The sequence below is a fragment of the Rattus norvegicus genome, chromosome Y (assembly GCF_021556685.1).
Source record: "Rattus norvegicus strain SHRSP/BbbUtx chromosome Y, alternate assembly SHRSP_T2T, whole genome shotgun sequence".
In the NCBI taxonomy this organism is placed as follows: Eukaryota; Metazoa; Chordata; class Mammalia; order Rodentia; family Muridae; genus Rattus; species Rattus norvegicus.
Genome location: NC_141555.1, coordinates 32,748,402 through 32,770,617, shown reverse-complemented (window position 1 = coordinate 32,770,617; position 22,216 = coordinate 32,748,402). Strand labels below are relative to the sequence as shown.

Below are 22,216 nucleotides of genomic sequence, written 5' to 3'. Positions count from 1 at the left end.
TATCATTTTTCTGTATATTAAGATTTGATTATTATGTGGACACATTAGTTTGTTTTCTTTTCTTTTAATCCAACATATTTCTTGTTCTGTAAACTTCATGTACATTCATGGACATCTCTTCCATTGGTTTAGGGGAGTTTTCTTCTATTACTTGGTTGAAAATAGTTCCTGGACTTTCAAACTGAGAATCTTCTCCTTGTATTCCTATTGCACTTAGGTTTGTTTGTTTGTTTGTTTGTTTGTTTTCTTTTTTCATAGTGTCCCATATTTCCCGGAGGTTTTATATTTAATATTTATCTTTGCTGATAGATTAATTCCATCTGTCTTATATGCCTGTGATTGCTGCTCCCATCTCTTGTATTCTCTTGTTGATGTTTGCATCTATAGTTTCTGTTCTCTTACGTAGGGTTTCCATCTCCAGGGTTTCTTTATTTTATGTTTTTCTTATTTCTTCTATTTTTCTTTTCAGGCCTTGAACAATCTTATTCATTTTCTTCACCCATTTGATTTTATTTTCCTATATTTATTTACAGGGATTATTCATTACTTCTTTAAAGTTAGCTAGAATCTTCATAAGATTAGATTTAAGGTCATTTTCTGCTGCAGCTGTGATTTAATATTCAACAGGCTGCTTTACTATAGTTAGAACATGGTTATACCAATTGCCCTGGGTGTTATTGACTGTGATCTTATGTTGCCCTTTAGCCCTCTTGGTTTTGCAGTTATTATGGATTTACATGATGATTTCTGAGATTATCATTGTTGGAAAAGTGCTTTTGGATGCCCCACTCCATTGATTCCTGTTTTCTTTCTGACTTCTACTCTGAGTGTCCCAGAGCACAGGTTACTTGCAAAAGTTCAAACCCAGTAGGGGTCTATCCACAGGTTTTTACGGCCTATGCGGCCTCTTGGGTTTTGGGTCCTAAAATTGTTTCTATGTTACCTAGTATAGGTTTTGTTTGGGAACCCAGTTACCACATTAATCTAGAGCAAAGAAGGTGGAAGTTGTTCTCCAGATAATGGACCCTAGGGAATGGGGTGATATTTAAGGTTCCTGAGTGTGCTTTAAGGGGTCTTGTTACACAAGGAATTGGGGCAGGATCTTTCTTGGTTAGTCCTTGTCAGAGCTGGTCTCCATGAAAGCAGTCAGAGTTGTGCATCAGAAAATGGAGTGCAAGATTCAGGGTGTAGTTTACTCCTGCAGAGTGTGCTTTCAGGGGATTTGCTGGCAAGTGCTTGAAGCAGTGTCTTCCTGGTTGTCCATTGTGCCGGTAGGCCTCAGGGAACACAAGCGTCATTTAAGCCTTGAAATGTAGTGCTAAAGACAGAGTCTAAATGCATGAAGCTTAATTGAAACCCAAATACTTTACTGGCATTCTTTAACTTTATTCTTAAGATACCTATAAACTCACACACAGTTTTGTTTATGTCCTGTGTAAGTGAGGACTAATTTGAGGAGTAAGTTTGCTTCCACAGCAGTAACAGATATCTTGGATTGAGAAGAATTAAGCACCAAGTACCTGTGACATGATTGGAGGCACCTACTCTATCCTGGGTCTATACCGATTTCACACAACCTAATATTAATCTATGTGTCTACTTATATGTCTAGGTATCTAGGTATCATGGTAGGTAGATAAACAGACAGAGAAGTATTGATCTGAGATATGCATATATATATACATAGATATACATATATATACATATATAGATATACATATATATGTGTGTGTGTGTTTGTGTGTGTGTGTGTGTGTGTGTGTGTGTGTGCCTGTATGTGTTTGTGCACATATGGGGAGAGGAGAGATTATTTGAGTGACTTACAGGCTCTGGTACAGCTAATCCCACAATGGCTGGCTGTGAAAGTTAAGGTCAAGAATTTTCCAGTTGCTGTGTCACCAAGAATGATGTCTTAAGTTGTCTTCAGTGGTTTTGGCATTCTTTCGAATTAAGATTTAATGCCAGTAATGAAATAAACTTGCTATCAAGACAGACCAAGCAGGATAAGAACAAGCATTTCTTTCTTCCTTGTCCTCCTATAGGCTTCCAATAGAAGGAATTGACCACATTGTAGCAGGATTAAATATCTGGATTCATGGTGTGTTTTTGTATTTTACATATTCAGACTAGAAGTAGATCTTGTCACTTTGAATGAAACCAGAAGTCCTTCAAAGATATGCCAATTATTTTATGGTTTTAGATAATTCCTGTTGCATTCACGTAGGCAACCGAAAATAGCCATCACGAGTCTACTTCTTGTCAACTTGAGACATCATCATATTTTCCTATATTGTGAATAATTTGTAAATGAAAATAATAACCAGATTATAATGGTGCCTTGATAAAATAGAATGATCCTACTTACAAATAGAAATGCATTATATATTTAACCAGGTCATAGTTATACTGAATGTGATATAATTATCAATTCCACAATGTCAAACACGTTATACATTTAGAATAGGTGCAATGGGTTTCATGGCACATTCTTTTAGTATCTCAAATTTGAAATGAATATGAAAATGATTGTATTGTCTTAATTGATATTATATTGCATGATAAATAAATGGAGGAAAGAAAACACAAAAATCTATAGAAACACTTTATTAACAAAATATGAAGGAATTATTGATTTCAATTATTAATCATTTTCTACTCTAGTTATGGTTATATAGACAACCATGTGTAAATACAACCTTAGGTTGTATTTATAAATACCTTCTTCACTACCCTGTTTTATTTTCTTCCCCCAACAGAAGCACCTCATTAGATACCAATCTCCATGCCTGATGGGTTTGCACCCTTTGTCATTCTGCACGAGTTTGACTATTTTCTTTTTACATTGGCTATGAGGACAAACATCTCTCCATCTTTTCCAAGTGCAAGCTGTCTCTCATTTCTACCAACTGGCCTGATAATGTTTCTGGCAGAGAACCCAACTCTTTTCTAGAAACTGAGAAGTTGAAGTTGACCTAGCTGACCGCATGTTCTTGACTCTTGTTAAACTTTCTTGTTTCCCCCAGCATTAGCCAAATAGGATGCATTTTTGTTCTTGTATACTTTTTCTTTAAAACTGAATCTGGTAATTTGCATTTAGAGTTAGTCTTCCTAAAATATTTCCCTCCAAGCCTTGGTCATTCTGAGTGGTCTTTCGATTTTACCCTGTAATATCGTGAAGCCATAGATTTATCTTTTTGAAATTGTAACCAGTTTGAGCAAATTATACATTTCATCATGTACTATGACCCTGATGTGTGTAGGTTTTTTTCAAGGTGCTACCTGAGGCATTCCACAGGGAACCAAGATAAAGAAACTCAACAGAGTGATTGAGGGACCTGTGATACCCTGGTCTACATTTCCTATAGAAATTTTCATGTATTTTGTTACTTTTAGAAGTAATACTGGATCTAAAACCTTCTGTTGAACACATAGTGATGGCCATTTTTACTGCCTCTAACAGACATCAAGATTCTAGGGAGATGTCTCCAAATGACACTTTTCCCAAGTGCATGATTTTGTTGTAACCACCATTTATTGTCTCCTTATATTCATTTATTTGTTTATGTGTTGTCTATCTCTGTCTCTTCTGACCATTCCGTTATTTGTCACTGTGAATTGAGATTTTTTTTATTAAAACTAATAAGCCATTCACTCCTTGGGGATATTATCTTTATTATTTCCTGAAAACCACAAGGAGGTGTGTATGGATTCTTTTAGAATGGCCTTCCTTTAAGGTTAAATGGCTGAGTTCAGGGGAAAAAAAAACACTGGAAATCTGGAAAAGTATGGCAGGGCATCATAAGAACTCCTGGCCATTCTAATTAGTTTCCTTCCATAGATGTGTGCTTAGGTTTATAACAACACATTCCTCTCTCGTTTGCACTTGATTCCTTAAAATTATATCTGTGACAACTTTAAAAATAACCTTCCCACAGGAAATAACAGGAACCAAACCAACATCCCAAGAGTACACAGGGATTGACCTATAACTCTTGTCACATATGTAGCAGAGGATCGACCTGGAAGGAGAGGTCCCTTATCCTGTCAAGGCTCAATGTCCCAGGGTAGGGGAATGTCAGGAAATGGAGGCGGGAGGGAGTAGGTGGGTAGGTGGGTAAGGAGCTCGCTCATAGAATCAGGGGAAGAAGGATGAGATACTTGGTTCCTGGAGGTGAAACAGGGAAATGGAACAACAATTATAATGTAAATAAAAATTAATAAATTATATCAATCTTCCAGTAACCAAGCTTGGAGAGAAAAAACATTAAAAAGATTCTACACATTTTTTAAGATGAGGAAGAACTACATCTCTCTTCTTTCTTTTTAGGATTGGTGAACTCATGCTGTGCATCAGTCAGGCCCAAGTTCCCTTTCCTCTTCTATTCCTGAAGTATCTCCTTGCATACCTATGATTAATCAAATTAATTTCCTTGTGTCCTGAATACCGGAATATGGCCACAGTATGTGCAGTTTCTGCAATTATTTAATACCCCTTAAGGCCACTTGGCATGCCCATGAACTGAGAGAGAAACCTAGGTAGGACCAAGGGCTTCTCCTTCCATTGGTGCACAACAAGGCCATGCTCTGCCACATATGCAGTTGGAGCCATAGGTCTCTCAATGCACATTCTTTGAATATTGGTCTAGTACCAGAAAGATCTAATTCATTGTAATTGTTGTTTTCATGGTGTTGAAAGCACCTTCAGCTCTAGTAATCCTCTCTCAAAATGTTCCAACAAGAGGTCCGTCTTCAGTTCACTGGTTTGCCACTAGCATTCATGTATATAGTTGACCTGCTCTAGCTGTGTCTTTCAGGCAATATCTACACCCGGTTCCTGGCAGAATGCATTTCTTAACTTCATCAATCTTCTCTAGTTTTGGTGGCATGCATATATATATATATATATATATATATATATATATATATACACACACACACACACACACACACACACACACACACACACACACTTTTGTTGTCTCCTAACGCTATGAGGGTACATGGAATATTAACGTGGATTCTGTGCCACTTGGTCAAGAATATAGAATCCACAAATGACAATGCCAAATAGACTACCTATTGTTCTTTTGAACCTATTGAAGTTGAGGTTTCACTGGACCTCAAGCAATTCCTCTCCCAGCACATCCTCCTGAATCTTATATTTGCCCTGAAGAAAGATCATGGTAGAACATCCAAAACCCTCAAGTCTGGCCGTGGGAAGATATTTGAGAACTGATATCTAATGTGACTACAGAACCACGTTAGGTTGTCCATATTGTCCTTTGCTTTACTGATGTCTGATAAATTTTGGATAAAATGAGGATTTGGGAGTTTATCATTTCGAAGAGGTAAACAATATTAATCTGATATTCACTCTATAGCTGGGCATTCTTTGTTGCAAAAATCATTGCAAAATATTGAATTGGAAAACAGAATGTTTGAATACACATTCAGGAATCTATGTAAAGTCCACTATGAAGGAATGTACAGTAAGAAAATGTCATACAATATTCTTTCAATTAAAGGTCTGTTGGGAAAATACTGTCCTTTAAGAAACAGAAAACACCTAGGAAATTGAATTGTATTTCACAGGAATGATCCAATGAATAAAATTATTATCCAGAAGATTCTCCTCCACTCCAAGTTCCTAGATCTTTTCTACCCATGCCAAGTCCCTAACTAACTTTCGCCATTCAGAGCATGTAACCACTAATGATGCAAAGAGAAGTCACTTTCTTTATTGAGATGTAGTATGTAATCTTTTCCATTGTGTCAAAGGACACACTCCTGGAAAGGGCACCCTCTAATCTTGTCAATGTAAGGAAAGCTGTTCTGCAGGAAGGCCATGGCAGTTCTCAGTGACATCACCATTAGGCTTTTCCTGAAAAATCTCTTTATCCAGAAGAGTCTTAGGTTCTTCGGTGATGTCACAGGTGTTGTTGTGACTGCTCTGCCTCTCAGATATTCCTTCAGTACCTCTACGGTTTACTAATTGTCTTCTAATTCAGAGTAAACAGCCATTTGGGAGGTGAACAAAGAAGAAGAAGAGATCAGAGATGGAGAGAATGAAGCTGGCCTTTTGTTTTAGTTTAAAAAATCGACGAAATATGTAGTCCATGGGAACGCTCACTGAATGCTCTCTCAGAATAGTTATGGTTCATTGAAGAGATGGTGTTGATCTCAGCCTTCCACACGTGGGAAGCTGGAGCCTGGATCCACTCAGTAGCATCTAGATTTACTTGCTGGCTATGGTTCCTGGAAATCAGAGATGTTTATATCATTAATATCTATATTCCAAATGTCAGGTACTGGGATGGACAGAGTTGATTTTCTAAGAGCTCATGGATTCTATTCTTTCTGCCCAGAAGGAAAAGTTCCTAAGGAAGATGGAAACAACAAGTATTGTGTCCTCAGCTCAATTTAAACTCCTCCAGGCTTTGGATTCCTAGAGTGCAGTTTGTGTCTGAAACTGATATCTGGGAGAGAAAATTACTTCTAGTTGAGACTTCATTACATCATACTTTCGACTGTATTACTCTGATTATCATTCCCTGACAAGACCATTTAGATTTCTGAGTCAATAAGTGTGATTAGTTGGCACTTTTCTTTTCTTTTATTTCTTTCATTTTTTTTTATTTTTTAGCAAATTTTATTCTTTTCTTATTGAATATTTCTATATTTACATTTCAAATATTATTTCCTTTTTCAATTTCCTGGCCATAAAATCCCTTATCAGTTCCCCTCCCCTTGTTCTATTACCCCACTTACTATACCTTGAAAATCATTTGAACAGGCTGTCAATCCCAGGGAAGACCAATGGCCTCTCCTTCCATTGGTGCCCAATAAGGTCATCCTCTGCTACATACGCTTTTGGAGCCATAGGTCTGTCCATGTACAGTCTTTGAATATTGGTTTGGTAAGAGAAAGCTCTGGTTCATTGGCATTGTTGTTCTTATGGGATTGAAAGCCCCTTCAGCTCTTGTAATCCTTTCTCAAAATCTACCAAAATGAGGTCCGTTTTCAGTTAACTGGTTTGCCACTAGCATTCAATTCTGTATTTGTCATGCTCTAGCTGGGTCACTGTGTAAAGTTCTATACCTGGTTCCTCTCAGTATGCACTTCTAAGCTTAATCATTCTTATCTAATTTTGTTGGATGAAATTATATATATATATATATATATATATATATATATATATATATATATATATATATTCTTGATGGTCCTTACAGCTATGAGGTTATTTGGAAATTTAGCATGAATGAGCAGATCTAGGTCAAGAATTTATAATCCAAAAATTACAGTGTCAAATATACTCCCTCCTGTTCTTATGAACCTATTGAAGTTGATGTTTCCATGGACCTAAAGCCATCCCTCTCCTTGCCCATCTTCCTGAATCTTAGGGTTGGACTGAAAAAAGAATCATGGTAAAATATCCAAAACCCTCAAGTCTGTCCCTGGTAACACAGGAAGGTAGATATTAGAGAACTGATGTCTAATGGGACTACAGAAACACATTCAATAGTTCATGTTGTCCTTTGCTTTCCTGATGTCTGGTAATTTTTGGATAAAATGTGGATTTCGGAGTTTATCACTGAAATGGGAACACAATACTTACACTGTTATAATGACTCTATAACTGGGCCCACTTTTGTTCCAAAACAATTGCAAAATAATGAAATTGGAAAACGGAATTGTTGAGTAAACAATCAGAAATATATATAAAGTTCACTATCAAGGAATGTAAAATTGGAAAATGTAGTAAAATATTCATTCACTTAAAGATCTGTAGGAAAAACACTGGCCATAGGAAACAGAGAAAACCTAGAAAATTGATTTGTATGTCACAGAAATTGACTGGGAATAAAAATATTATCAAGAAGAATCTCTTCCCCTCCATGTTCCTAATTTTTTCTACCAGTAACAAGCCCCTGACTATCTCCATTCAGAATATGTAACCACTAATGAAGCAAAGAGATGTCTCTAGGTTTAGAGAGATGTATGTAAAGGTTTCCACTGTGTCACAGGAGACACTCCTGGAAAGGGCACCCTCTAATCTGGTCAATGTAAGGAAAGCTGTTTAGCAGGTAGGACAAGGCAGTTCTCAGTCACATCACCATTAAGACCTCAACGAAAAATCTCTTGTAACCTGGAGAGTAGTAGATTCTTCTGTGATGTCACAAGTGTTGTCGTGACATTAACTGCCTCTCAGATATTCCTTAAGTACCTCTACCTCTAGGGTTTACTAATTGGCCTATAATTCAAAGTAAACAGCCATTTGTGAGAGAGAAGATCAAGGAGGAGGGATAGGGAGAAGGAAGCTGGCCTTCTGTCTTGGTATAAAAAGAACAAATATGTGCTCCTTGGTAAAGCTCAGTGAGTCCTGCTTAGGGGTTGACTGGGTTCCTCAAAGAGATAGCCTAAATCATAGCCTTCCACATATAGGAATCAGTAGCTGGGAGCCTCTCAAAGTATGTAGACTTCCCTGCCTATTATGGTTCCTGGAAGTTATTGAGTTTATATCATTAATTTCTTTATTCTAAAAGCTAAGTCTTGGGAAGGACAAAGTAGTTTTCCTGAGAGCTCAAGGCTTTTCTTTGTGCCCAGAACAAAAAGGTGCTAAGGATGAAGGCAAAGGCAAGTATTGTGTCCTCAGCTCAGTGTAAACTCCTCCATGCTTTGGATTCCTTTAGTGCAGTTTGTGTCTGAAACTGATATCTGGGAAGGAGAATTGCTTCTAGTTGAGACTTCATCATCTCACTCTTTTCACTACTATTACTCTGAGTAGCATTCCCTAACAGTTACCCTTAAGATTTCTGAGTCAGTAAGTTTTTATTCCTTTTCCTTCCTTTATTTTTTATTTTTTTTCAGGAAATTTTAATGAATTTTTAATCGGATATTTCCATATTTACACTTCAAATGTTATTTCATTTCCCAAGTTCCTTTCCATAGAGCTTAACTAGTATCCTCCCCTTTTTCTATAAACTCCCCTTACTGCCCCTTGTCATTCTCTTTAACTGGGAGTCAAACCCATGGAGTACAATCGGCTTCTCCTTACATTGGTGCCCAACAAGGCCATCCTCTGCCACATATGCAGTTGGATCTTTAGGTCTTTACATGTACAGATTTGAATATTGGTTTGAATGAACCAGAAAGCTCTGGTTCATTGGCATTGTAGTTCTTATGGGATTTGAAATCTCCTTCAGTTCTTGTAAACCTTTCTCAAAATCTACCAGCAGGAGGTCTGGATCAGTGCACTGGTTTGCCACTGGAATTCACTTCTGTATTTGACATGCTCTAGCTATGTCTCTCAGGGAAGATCTAAATCTGTTTCCTGTCAGCATGTACTTCTTAGCTTCATCAATCCTATATTCATATCAATCTTATATTCTTATATTCCTTCAGTATCTGCTGTAAACTCATAGATATTTTTCCCCCTTCTAAAACGGACTGAAGCAAGCATAAGTTGGGTTCCTTTTCTTGACCTTCTAGTGGTCTGTGGATGGTACCATGAGTAATTTGAGCTTTTGGGTCAATACACACGTTTGGTGATTGCATACCATGTGTGTTTTTCTGTGATTTGTTTGCTTCACACAGGATGATATTTTCTTGTTCAATCCATTAGTTTATGTCTTTCTTGTAATCATTGTTTTATAGCTGATTAGTAGTCCATTGTGTAGATGTACCATATTTTCTGTATCCATTTCTCTGATGAATGCCATCTGGGTTCTTTAAAGTCTATGGGTATTTTAAATAAGGTTGCTATGAACATTGTTCTGTATGTGTCTTTTTTTATGTCTTCTTTTCGGTATATGCCCAGGAGTGGTATGGCTTGGACCTCAGTTATTGCAATGTCCAATTTTCTAAGGATCCTGCAGACTGATTTCCAGAATGTTTGAACCAGTTTGTAATCCAACCAACAAAGAAGGAGTGTTCCTCTTTCTTCACATCCTTATCATCATCTTCTGTCTCCTGAGTTTTTTTATTACAGTCATTCTGACTTGTGTGAGGTGGAAACTCAGAGTTGTTTTCATTTACATTTCTATGATGACCATTTCTTTACGTTCTTTTCAGATAATTGATTTCCTTCAGTTGAGAAATCTTTGTTTAGTTCTGGAACATAATTTTAATAGGGTTATTTGTCTCTCTGAAGTCTAAATTTTGAGTTCCTTGTATGTATTGGTTATGGCCTTCTATCAGATGGAGGATTGGTATAGACCTTTCCAAATCTGTTCCTTGCAGTTTTGTCCTAAAAGTGTCCTTTGGCAGGCAGTTTTCTACTACAGTGAAGACCTGTCAGTTAGTAAACTAAAACAAGGACTGGCTCCTTACTGACCTCCCTACGTGTTCTGAACAGTAGATGGGGAAACTAAACAACCATGTTATACCCCTACAAGGCATGCCTATCTATAGTCGTGGATCTAGAGAGACCTATCAGAGATTCTGGGCATCTGTCAAAGAAATGTAGGCTGGTGAAGTTTGCAGTTTTCATCCTGGTTTCTGTATCTACAGGGTATGGTGTTGTGAAGACAAGATACCACATGTGCAGCTGTGAATAAGTCTGAGAAGGCTGACTTCTTGGATTTCTGAAGCATTACTAAGTGATCCAGAGGAAATCAGCACGCCCTGCTCAGCAGAGCTCTGGGAATGCTGACACTCTTGCTTCATGTTTATATTAACCTAGGTCAAAAGATCACCTGTCAGGTATGTTCTTGAATATCCTTCAGTGTGCTAGCATTGGATTGAAATGAAATACTCTTCAGGAGAGGTGTGGGAAACAACTGAACTCTTCCGTTAGAATCAGAGAGATGAGCTGTATTGACCTTCAATTGACTGTGTATGCTTCTGGTCTTTGGCTTTGACTATGCAGATCTATTGTCTCATACATCATTGTTCATGTGGCCAAGTTGCGGGGAAAGTGCGACACACAATTCTTTCCCATTTTCACATCCTCCATTCTAGGGTAATAGATTTTAGAAAAGCCCTTCCCATTTTATATAGTAGACCAACTGACCTAACTTTTCTTCAATACGCTCTTCTCTATTATCTGTATACCGTGTTTGTGTTTGTGTTTGTGTGTGTGTGTGTGTGTGTGTGTGTGTGTGTGTGTTTCAGTTTGTGCGCATAAATGGTTAGTTTGTATGCAAGTTTAGAGAAGGATTCTATGTAAGAAATCTCTAAACTGTGGATGGGGCAGCATCCAAATGTTCTCCCACATCATGATCTTCTAGAAAGAGTAGCATAATCTGCAAAAAATAATACAGTTGAAAGTAAAACTTGGAGGAAATGCCCTGGGATGGCTACATTATCACTGTTGACTGTGACATTTTTCTCTTGGCTTCTGTGGCCAGACATGAAGGCTCTGAAGCAAAGTTGCATCCTGTTGATCTGTGAATAAGATGAAGGAGGCTATCAACTGGGTCACATGAAGTATATGAAAAGCGTGACAGCAGCAGCTCTCTGCTCCCAGACCCCGTGAGAGAGAGACCCAACCGCCTGGTCAGGTGGGCACTCCTGAGGCTGCAGAGCAGAAGAGACCACCAGCGCTCACCCCTGCCCACATCCCTGGCCCAAGAGGAAACTGTATAAGGCCTCTGGGCTCCCGTGGAGGAGGGCCCAGGAGCGGCAGGACCCCTGCCTGAGACACCCCGGAACCTGAAGGAAACAGACCTCATAAACAGTTCTCTGCACCCAAATCCCGTGGGAGGGAGAGCTAAACCTTCAGAGAGGCAGACAAGCCTGGGAAACCAGAAGAGACCGCTCTCTGCACACACATCTTGGACGCCAGAGGAAAAAGCCAAAGACCATCTGGAACCCTGGTGCACTGAAGCTCCCAGAAGGGGCGGCACATGTCTTCCTGGTTGCTGCCGCTGCAGAGAGCCCATGGGCAGCACCCCATGAGCGAACTTGAGCCTCTGGACCACAGGTAAGACCAAATTTTCTGCTTCAAGAAAGCTGCCTGGTGAACTCAAGACACAGGCCCACAGGAACAGCTGAAGACCTGTAGAGAGGAAAAACTACACGCCCAAAAGCAGAACATTCTGTCCCCATAACTGACTGAAAGAGAGGAAAACAGGTCTACAGCACTCCTGACACACAGGCTTATAGGACAGTCTAGCTACTGTCGGAAATAGTAGAACAAAGTAACACTAGAGATAATCTGATGGCGTGAGGCAAGTGCAGGAACCCAAGGAACAGAAACCAAGACTACATGGCACCATCGGAGCCCAATTCTCCCATCAAAACAAACATGGAATATCCAAACAAATCAGAAAAGCAAGATCTAGTTTCAAAATCATTTTTGATCATGATGCTGGAGGACTTCAAGAAGGATGTGAAGAACTCCCTTAGAGAACAAGTAGAAGCCTACAGAGAGGAATCGCAAAAATGCCTGAAAGAATTCCAGGAAAACATAAATAAACAAGTAGAAGCCCATAGAGAGGAGACACAAAAATCCCTGAAAGAATTCCAGGAAAACATAAATAAACAAGTAGAAGCCCATAGAGAGGAGACACAAAAATCCCTGAAAGAATTCCAGGAAAACACAATCAAACAGTTGAAGGAATTAAAAATGGAAATAGAAGCCATCAAGAAAGAACACATGGAAACAGCCCTGGATATAGAAAACCAAAAGAGGAGACAAGGAGCTGTAGATACAAGCTTCACCAACAGAATACAAGAGATGGAAGAGAGAATCTCAGGAGCAGAAGATTCCATAGAAATCATTGACTCAACTGTCAAAGATAATGTAAAGCGGAAAAAGCTACTGGTCCAAATCATACAGGAAATCCAGGACTCAATGAGAAGATCAAACCTAAGGATAATAGGTATAGAAGAGAGTGAAGACTCCCAGCTCAAAGGAACAGTAAATATCTTCAACAAAATCATAGAAGAAAACTTCCCTAACCTAAAAAAAGAGATACCCATAGACATTCAAGAAGCCTACAGAACTCCAAATAGATTGGACCAGAAAAGAAACACCTCCCGTCACATAATTGTCAAAACACCAAACGCACAAAATAAAGAAAGAATATTAAAAGCAGTAAGGGAAAAAGGTCAAGTAACATATAAAGGGAGACCTATCAGAATCACACTAGACTTCTCGCCAGAAACTATGAAGGCCAGAAGATCCTGGACTGATGTCATACAGACCCTAAGAGAACACAAATGCCAGCCCAGGTTACTGTATCCAGCAAAACTCTCAATTAACATTGATGGAGAAACCAAGATATTCCATGACAAAACCAAATTTACACAATATCTTTCTACAAATCCAGCACTACAAAGTATAATAAATGGTAAAGCCCAACATAAGGAGGCAAGCTATACCCTAGAAGAAGCAAGAAACTAATCGTCTTGGCAACAAAACAAAGAGAATGAAAGCACACAAACATAACCTCACATCCAAATATGAATATAAAGGGAAACAATAATCACTATTCCTTAACATCTCTCAGTATCAATGGCCTCAACTCCCCAATAAAAAGACATAGATTAACAAACTGGATACGCAATGAGGACACTGCATTCTGCTGCCTACAGGAAACACACCTCAGACACAAAGACAGACACTACCTCAGAGTGAAAGGCTGGAAAACAACTTTCCAAGCAAATGGTCAGAAGTAGCAAGCTGGAGTTGCCATTCTAATATCAAATAAAATCAATTTCCAACTAAAAGTCATCAAAAAAGATAAGGAAGGACACTTCATATTCATCAAAGGATAAATCCACCAAGATGAACTCTCAATCCTAAATATCTATGCCCCAAATACAAGGGCACCTACTTATGTAAAATAACCCTTATTAAGCTCAAAACACACATTGCACCTCACACAATAATAGTAGGAGATTTCAGCGCTCCACTCTCATCAATGGACAGATCATGGAAACAGAAATTAAACAGTGATGTCGACAGACTAAGAGAAGTCATGAGCCAAATGGACTTAACGGATATTTATAGAACATTCTATCCTAAAGCAAAAGGATATACCTTCTTCTCAGCACCTCATGGTACTTTCTCCAAAATTGACCATATAATTGGTCAAAAAACGGGCCTCAACAGGTACAGAAAGATAGAAATAATCCCATGCGTGCTATCAGACCACCACGGCCTAAAACTGGTCTTCAATAACAATCGAAAAATGCCCACATATACTTGGAAATTGAACAATGCTCTACTCAATGATAACCTGGTCAAGGAAGAAATAAAGAAAGAAATTAAAACCTTTTAAAAATTAATGAAAATGAAGGTACAACATACCCAAATTATGGGACACAATGAAAGCTGTGCTAAGAGGAAAACTCATAGCACTGAGTTTCTGCAGAAAGAAACAGGAAAGAGCATATGTCAGCAGCTTGACAGCACACTCAAAAGCTCTAGAACAAAAAGAAGCAAATACACCCAGGAGGAGTAGAAGGCAGGAAATAATCAAACTCAGAGCTGAAATCAACCAAGTAGAAACAAAAAGGACCATAGAAAGAATCAACAAAACCAAAAGCTGGTTCTTTGAGAAAATCAACATAATAGATAAACCCTTAGTCAGACTAACGAGAGGACACAGAGAGTGTGTCCAAATTAACAAAATCAGAAATGAAAAGGGAGACATAACTACAGATTCAGAGGAAATTCAAAAAATCATCAGATCTTACTTTAAAAACCTATATTCAACAAAACTTGAAAATCTTCAGGAAATGGACAATTTCCTAGACAGATACCAGGTATCGAAGTTAAATCAGGAACAGATAAACCAGTTAAACAACCCAATAACTCCTAAGGCAATAGAAGCAGCCATTAAAGGTCTCCCAACCAAAAAGATTCCAGGTCAAGACAGGTTTAGTGCAGAATTCTATCAAATCTTCATAGAAGACCTCATACCAATATTATCCAAACTATTCCACAAAATTGAAACAGATGGAGCTCTACCAAATCCTTCTACGAAGCCACAATTACTCTTATACCTAAACCACACAAAGACACAACAAAAAGAGAGAACTTCAGACCAATTTCCCTTATGAATATCGACGCAAAATACTCAATAAAATTCTGGCAAACCGAATTCAAGAGCACATCAAAACAATGATCCACCATGATCAAGTAGGCTTCATCCCAGGCATGCAGGGATGGATTAATATACGGAAAACCATCAAGGTGATCCATTATATAAACTAACTGAAAGAACAGAACCACATGATCATTTCATTAGATGCTGAGAAACCATTTGACAAAATTTAACACCCCTTCATGATAAAAGTCCTGGAAAGAATAGGAATTCCAGGCCCATACCTAAACATAGTAAAAGCCATATACAGCAAACCAGTTGCTAACATTAAACTAAATGGAGAGAAACTTGAAGCAATCCCACTAAAATCAGGGACTAGACAAGGCTGCCCACTCTCTCCCTACTTATTCCATATAGTTCTTGAAGTTCTAGCCAGAGCAATCAGACAACAAAAGGAGATCAAGGGGATACAGATCGGAAAAGAAGAGGTCAAAATATCACTATTTGCAGATGACATGATAGTATATTTAAGTGATCCCAAAAGTTCCACCAGAGAACTACTAAAGCAGATAAACAACTTCCGCAAAGAGGCTGGGTATAAAATTTACTCAAATAAATCAGTTGACTTCCTCTATACAAAAGAGAAAGAAGCCGAGGAAGAAATTAGGGAAACGACACCATTCATAATAGACCCAAATAATATAAAGTACCTCGGTGTGACTTTAATCAAGCAAGTAAAAGATCTGTACAATAAGAACTTCAAGACACTGAGGAAAGAAATTGAAGAAGACATCAGAAGATGGAAAGATCTCCCATGCTCATGGATTGGCAGGATTAATATAGTAAAAATGGCCATTTTACCAAAAGCAATCTACAGATTCAATTCAATCCCCATTAAAATACTAATCAAATTCTTCAAAGAGTTAGACAGAACAATTTGCAAATTCATCTGGCATAACAAAAAACCCAGGATAGCTAAAGCTATCCTCAACAATAAAAGGAATTTAGGGGGAATCACTATCCCTGAACTCAAGCAGTATTACAGAGCAATAGTGATAAAAACTGCATGGTATTGCTACAGAGACAGACAGATAGACCAATGGAATAGAATTGAAGACCCAGAAATGAACCCACACACCTATGGTCACTTGATTTTTGACAAAGGAGCCAAAACCATCCAATGGAAAAAAGATAGCATTTTCAGCAAATGGTGCTGGTTCAACTGGAGGGCAATATGTAGAAGAATGCAGATCGATCCATCCTTATCACCCTGTACAAAGCTTAAGTCCAAGTGGATCAAGGACCTCCACATCAAACCAGACACACTCAAACTAATAGAAGAAAAACTAGGGAAGCATCTGGAACACATAGGCACTGGAAAAAATTTCCTGAACAAAACTCCAATGGCTTATGCTCTAAGATCAAGAATCGACAAATGGGATCTCATAAAACTGCAAAGCTTCTGTAAGGCAAAGGACACTGTGGTTAGGACAAAACGGCAACCAACAGATTGGGAAAAGATCTTTACCAATCCTACAACAGATAGAGGCCTTATATCCAAAATATACAAAGAACTCAAGAAGTTAGACCGCAGGGAAACAAATAACCCTATTAAAAAATGGGGATCAGAGCTAAACAAAGAATTCACAGCTGAGGAATGCCAAATGACTGAGAAACACCTAAAGAAATGTTCAACATCTTTAGTCATAAGGGAAATGCAAATCAAAACAACCCTGAGATTTCACCTCACACCAGTGAGTATGGCTAAGATCAAAAACTCAGGTGACAGCAGATGCTGGCGAGGATGTGGAGAAAGAGGAACACTCCTCCATTGTTGGTGGGATTGCAGACTGGTAAAACCATTCTGGAAATCAGTCTGGAGGTTCCTCAGAAATTTGGACATTGTACTGCCTGAGGATCCAGGTATTCCTCTCTTGGGCATATACCCAAAAGATGCCTCAACATATGAAAGAGACACGTGCTCCACTAAGTTCATCGCAGCCTTATTTATAATAGCCAGAAAATGGAAAGAACCCAGATGCCCTTCAACAGAGGAATGGATACAGAAAATGTGGTACATCTACACAATGGAATATTACTCAGCTATCAAAAACAATGAGTTTATGAAATTCGTAGGCAAATGGTTGGAACTGGAAAATATCATCCTGAGGGAGCTAACCCAATCACAGAAAGACACACATGGTATGCACTCATTGATAAGTGGCTATTAGCCCAAATGCTTGAATAACCTAGATCCCTAGAACAAAGGAAACTCAAGAAGGATGTTCAAAATATGAATGCTTCACTCCTTCTTTAAATGAGGAAAAAGAATACCCTTGGCAGGGAAGGGAGAGGCAAAGATTAAAACAGAGACTGAAGGAATACCCATTCAGAGCCTGCCCCACATGTGGCCCACACATATACAGCCACCCAACTAGACAAGATGGATGAAGCAAAGAAGTGCAGACCGACAGGAGCTGGATGTAGATCACTTCTGAGAGACAGAGCCAGAATACAGCAAATACAGAGGCAAATGCCAGCAGCATACCACTGAACTGAGAATAGGTCCCCTATTGAAGGAATCAGAGAAAGAACTGGAAGAGCTTGAAGGGGCTCGAGACCACAAAAGTACAAGAATCTTAAGCAACCAGACCTTCCAGGGACTAAGCCACTACCTAAAGACTATACATGGACTGACCCTGGACTCTGACCTCATAGGTAGCAATGAATATCCTAGTAAGAGCACCAGTGGAAGGGGAAGCCCTGGGTCCTGCTAAGACTGAACCCCCAGTGAACTAGACTATGGGGGGCGGCAATGGGGGAGGTTTGGTAGGGGAACACCCATAAGGAAGGGGAGGGGGGAGCGGGATGTTTGCCCGGAAACCGGGAAAGGGAATAACACTTGAAATGTATATAAGAAATACTCAAGTTAATAAAAAAAAAAGCGTGACAAGAGAGTATCAGGCCATTGTGACACTGTCCTCCCATTAGAAACATGGAAGTGTTGACAATCACAGGTTGTGGTATCATGTCTGAAATTTGACACCCAGCTAGGCAAAGGTTAACCTGTCAGTTAGCTTCCTGAGTACCATCCACAAGACAAGGGTAGGCTCAGATGATGGAATGTTGAAGATAGCTGCTATTCATTGTGAGCTACTTTTCAGGGTAAGTGGAAGACCATTTATCCTCTTGTGACATTGGAGATCAGAGTAATGAATGGGGACAGAGAGGACAAATCTGTGTTTTTTTTTTTTTTTTGTTTTGTTTTCTGGACAACCATAACTACATTTTCTAGGCTAAGGATTTGCACATGGAAGTCTAGTGTCTCACATTGGTATATACCAATCTTGTATGATCTCAATAGCACAAGTGGTTCCAGGCTTCTTTTTTAGTTACTGGGATTTACAGGCAGTCATTTATGTCTTGTCTCCTAGATTCACAAATTATTTTCTGGCTTCATATACACAAGGCATATTTTTACACTCTGTCTCTTTGTGTATGTGTCTTTCTCTGTCTTTCAGTCTCATCTCTCTTTCTCCTTCTGTCTGCCTCTCTTTCCTGTTTTTCAGCTTTCCTACAACAATCTTTACTAATGATAATATATTTCATTTCAGTTCATGCACTTTATTCTCTCATAAACTCCAGTGTGATCTAAAATTGCTGTCTATTGCAGAACCACAATTAAAAATATAACTGTTGTCCAAATCTACTAGACTAGAATTTTAACCACTGAGAAGATGTAGAATATCAACAGCTCCCAACAAGCCTAGGATCATGTATGGAAGGAAAATTTTCAGAGATAAAAGAAATGCATGCCAGGATGACCATGGCTTCTCTTTAGAGGGACTACCAGCATCTGGAGAAAGGTAACATGGGGCTTTAATAAACATGCATCGTGTAACAATACCTAGTCTCTTCCCTTATGTTACACGTCCCTGTCTGTATTTTCCTAATGGCTGTTGTATATAAATGTAGTAGTTACTGCCTTTCAGGAGTATAGACGTTGTCACATGTGGCCCCCAAATGAAGAATTTGATTTTTCTTCCCTGGCTGAAGCTCCTTGCCAATGATCTACAACAACATTTCCCCCTATGACTTCTGCTTTGTTTTGTGTGTGAGTTTCTGTGTGTGTGTGTGTGTGTGTGTGTGTGTGTGTGTATCTGTCTGTCTGTCTGTCTTTCTGTCTTTGTCTCTGTCAGTCTGTTTCTTCCAGATGATACCTCTCTATACTTCAGTTTCACTTCTTAATTGCTCATTCCAAGATTGACCCATCATGCTTTCTCTTAGTGTTTGCTTTTGATGACTCAAATTACACATATGTTAATCAGTGCACCTGTAGCCACAACTGTGTACCATTGATCACATCATAACCACCCTCACGGCTAAGAAAAGCTATTTTTGAGCCTCTGAGGGAAGTTTTTATAAGAATTTAAAACTTTTCTGTATTTTTTACTCCCCTATCCAAACTGTTGTAGTTTGTGGATCTTCCCCAAGTCTTTGCTTAATTGTATTTATCTATGTTCCTGGCCTACTGGGAAGACATCATCCCAACCTTCCAATATTACTAATCAGGAGGAATAGATGAAGAAATTGGAGAAATTGGTCATTTATCTACAGAAGATGTCCCTGAGATGGATTAACTGTGTCGAATCATCGCATCACTGACAAGCATTCTGAACTATGTTCTCAGTTTATTTTCTTCTTTGTCATTTTGAGTGTGCTACCTAAGGTGGTGAGGACCATTTGTGGGCTGTGTTTGAGAATTGACTCTTCACTATTCATGCATGAAGGTGGTAAAAAATACAATAGATCAGTGATATCTCTGGGTTAGAAGGATAGTGATAGAATGTCTTCCTTTGTGTCTCAGGCAAAGATCCTTGAAAGGGCAACTTGGCTTGTTGATTTGGAGAAGAGTTAGTTAATGGGTAGGTATGTGCTGTTGAAGGGGACTCTCTTCTGGATACTCTAGTGTATGCTGGAATTTCCATGGTATTCTCTGTGATGTCACTAGTGTTATGGAAACAGAAACTGCCCTTGTGGTATTTAGTTAGTACTTATTGGTTTACGCACACAAATATTTTTGAGGATGATCAAGCTATTTACAGAGAAAACAGAAAGCATGGAGAGACAAAAGAAAGAGAAAGAAAAAATTAAAATACTTTCTTTTTACAGAAATGGAAAGAATAATTATCTTGTGGTAAATGGCGACTTAGGGCACTTGGCTGGTTCTGAGGAGCTTCCTAGAGGAGGTGCTCTTGGCTCTGGCCTTGTAGGAGTACGACTTATGATCTGAGGGCTCTGGATTCCTAATGAAGAGAACCAGTTTCAGGAATATCTGATCATTTTTTGGCAGAGAACCAGGAATTGTCAAGCATGCAGCTGGTCTACTATGAGTTTCTTACTTTCATTCTGAATGAGCAAGAATTCCAAGAAGAGCCACAGGAATAAAAATTTTGACTCTCAGTGTAGAGTATTGAATTTTATCTTCAGAGGTATCCTGGACATGCCATTGGAATTTTATGACAAGGGCTTCTACCCTTGACATGCATCAATATCTCTGACTCTTTGTCTTGGACATACATGATTAAGGATTGGGGGTCCTAAACACTAATGACTCCAGGACTTACCTGCATCCCATCAGATATGTACTGAAAATGTCCTCCATTTCTTCATGTCTTGGCCAGATTTTGTTGTTAAGGGCCAGGGGGACTGCAGAAGGAAGTGAGGCATATGTCTATCGATCATGGTTGGGAGAAAGAAAATAGCTAATAGATCCAGCTTGACTAGAGCTTTCCTCCTCTTTCAGTGCTTCCACGTGTCTGTTGACTTCTCCTTTTGTCATGCTTTATTGGGGGATTTGCATTTTTTCTCCTGTGTCTGGGCTACTACTATGCATGTTCCCTTGTTTTTATCTACAGGGTCTCCGGGTAAGGCATCATCCCAACCTTCCAGCATCAGTGAGCAAGTGCAACAGATTAAGAAGTTGGAGAAATTGACTAAGGAGCTCCAGAAGATGACATGTGAGTTGGAAAATTCTCGTGCATAGGTAACCATTGCACCAACAGCATTTGAAGAGAAGTACTCATTGTATGCACTTCTTTGTAGATAGTCCTGACCCCTGTGTGATAACCTCAGTTTTCTCAGACCACAGGAAAATGCAACTGTAATGTCCTCATGTACAAATTAATTTTCTTATGTTCCTCTCAGAATCACGACATAAAGAAAGGATAGTAGTGTGATAGGAAGCTATTTTATTTCTCAGAAATGCAGAAGCAGTGGTTTGAATAACTGTCTTGGGTTACGGAAAGTAATGTGTGAGCTCTCATCATGGATTTTAATAGACAGAGAATGTATTTTCTGTCCTCAGACACACAGAAAGTTGGTAAGCTACAGAAGCATAGTAACTTAAACTTAGATAAGTAAACTTTTATTTTTTTTATTTAAAGTTTTATTTTATTTGTTTTCAATGAGTATCTGTAACTCTCAGACACAACAGAAGTGGAAGTTTAATGCCATTATACATGGTTTTATGCAACTATGATTTTGCTGGTAGTTGAACTCAGGACCTATGGAAAAACAGTTAGGGCTCTTAAATGCTGAATCATCTCACCAGTCTAAATTACTTTTGACGATGATGGTGATGGTGATGATGATGATGATGATGATGATGATGATGATGATGATGATTACCATTATTATTATTATACTTAAACTCTAAAGGGATCAAGATTTCCCCTCCTCCAAAGCTCTTTCCCCTCTCCTGTCTCAAGATACCCTACAATAAAGAAGATACCATCACAGCTTCCCATCCTCCCCAGCACTGAAGAAAGAAAAGTTTTACTTTGTCATGGTTATTGACATATTCTTGTTGACTGGGCTCAGAGCTTCAGATCTGATGGAGGGAGACTATGGAAATGGAATCTCCTTTGGAGGAATCTGCTTACCTTGTAGGAATGGGGAAACAGAGAGCAAAAGTAAGATGTTGTTCCACGACTTCATCCCTTGCTAAGAAAAAGTGTCCTTTTCACAGCTTGGGAACTGGGTAAGCAGTCTAAGCAAGCATGGCTAACAAGCCAAACCAGATGGGTAAACATTTGTCCATTGGATACGAAGGGGGAGCATTTAATTGACTATGCTGACTGTATCTCCTGTCCACTGTGTTCTAATCCCATGCAAGGAAAGTTCGGTGGATTTTGTCTGTCCTGTGTCAGAACAAT

At 38.8% G+C, this 22,216-nt stretch overlaps 1 long non-coding RNA gene across 1 annotated transcript in view; it reads left to right on the top strand.

The window, feature by feature from the left end:
- Positions 1-21,162, top strand: part of LOC147998006 (uncharacterized) — a 61,003-nt gene extending 39,841 nt beyond the window's left edge. Inside the window, exons 6-7 of the long non-coding RNA XR_015647305.1 lie at positions 10,513-10,704; positions 20,918-21,162. This is a non-coding gene — a long non-coding RNA (uncharacterized LOC147998006). The remainder of the gene's footprint in view (positions 1-10,512; positions 10,705-20,917) is intronic.
- Positions 21,163-22,216: the final 1,054 nt, after the last annotated feature.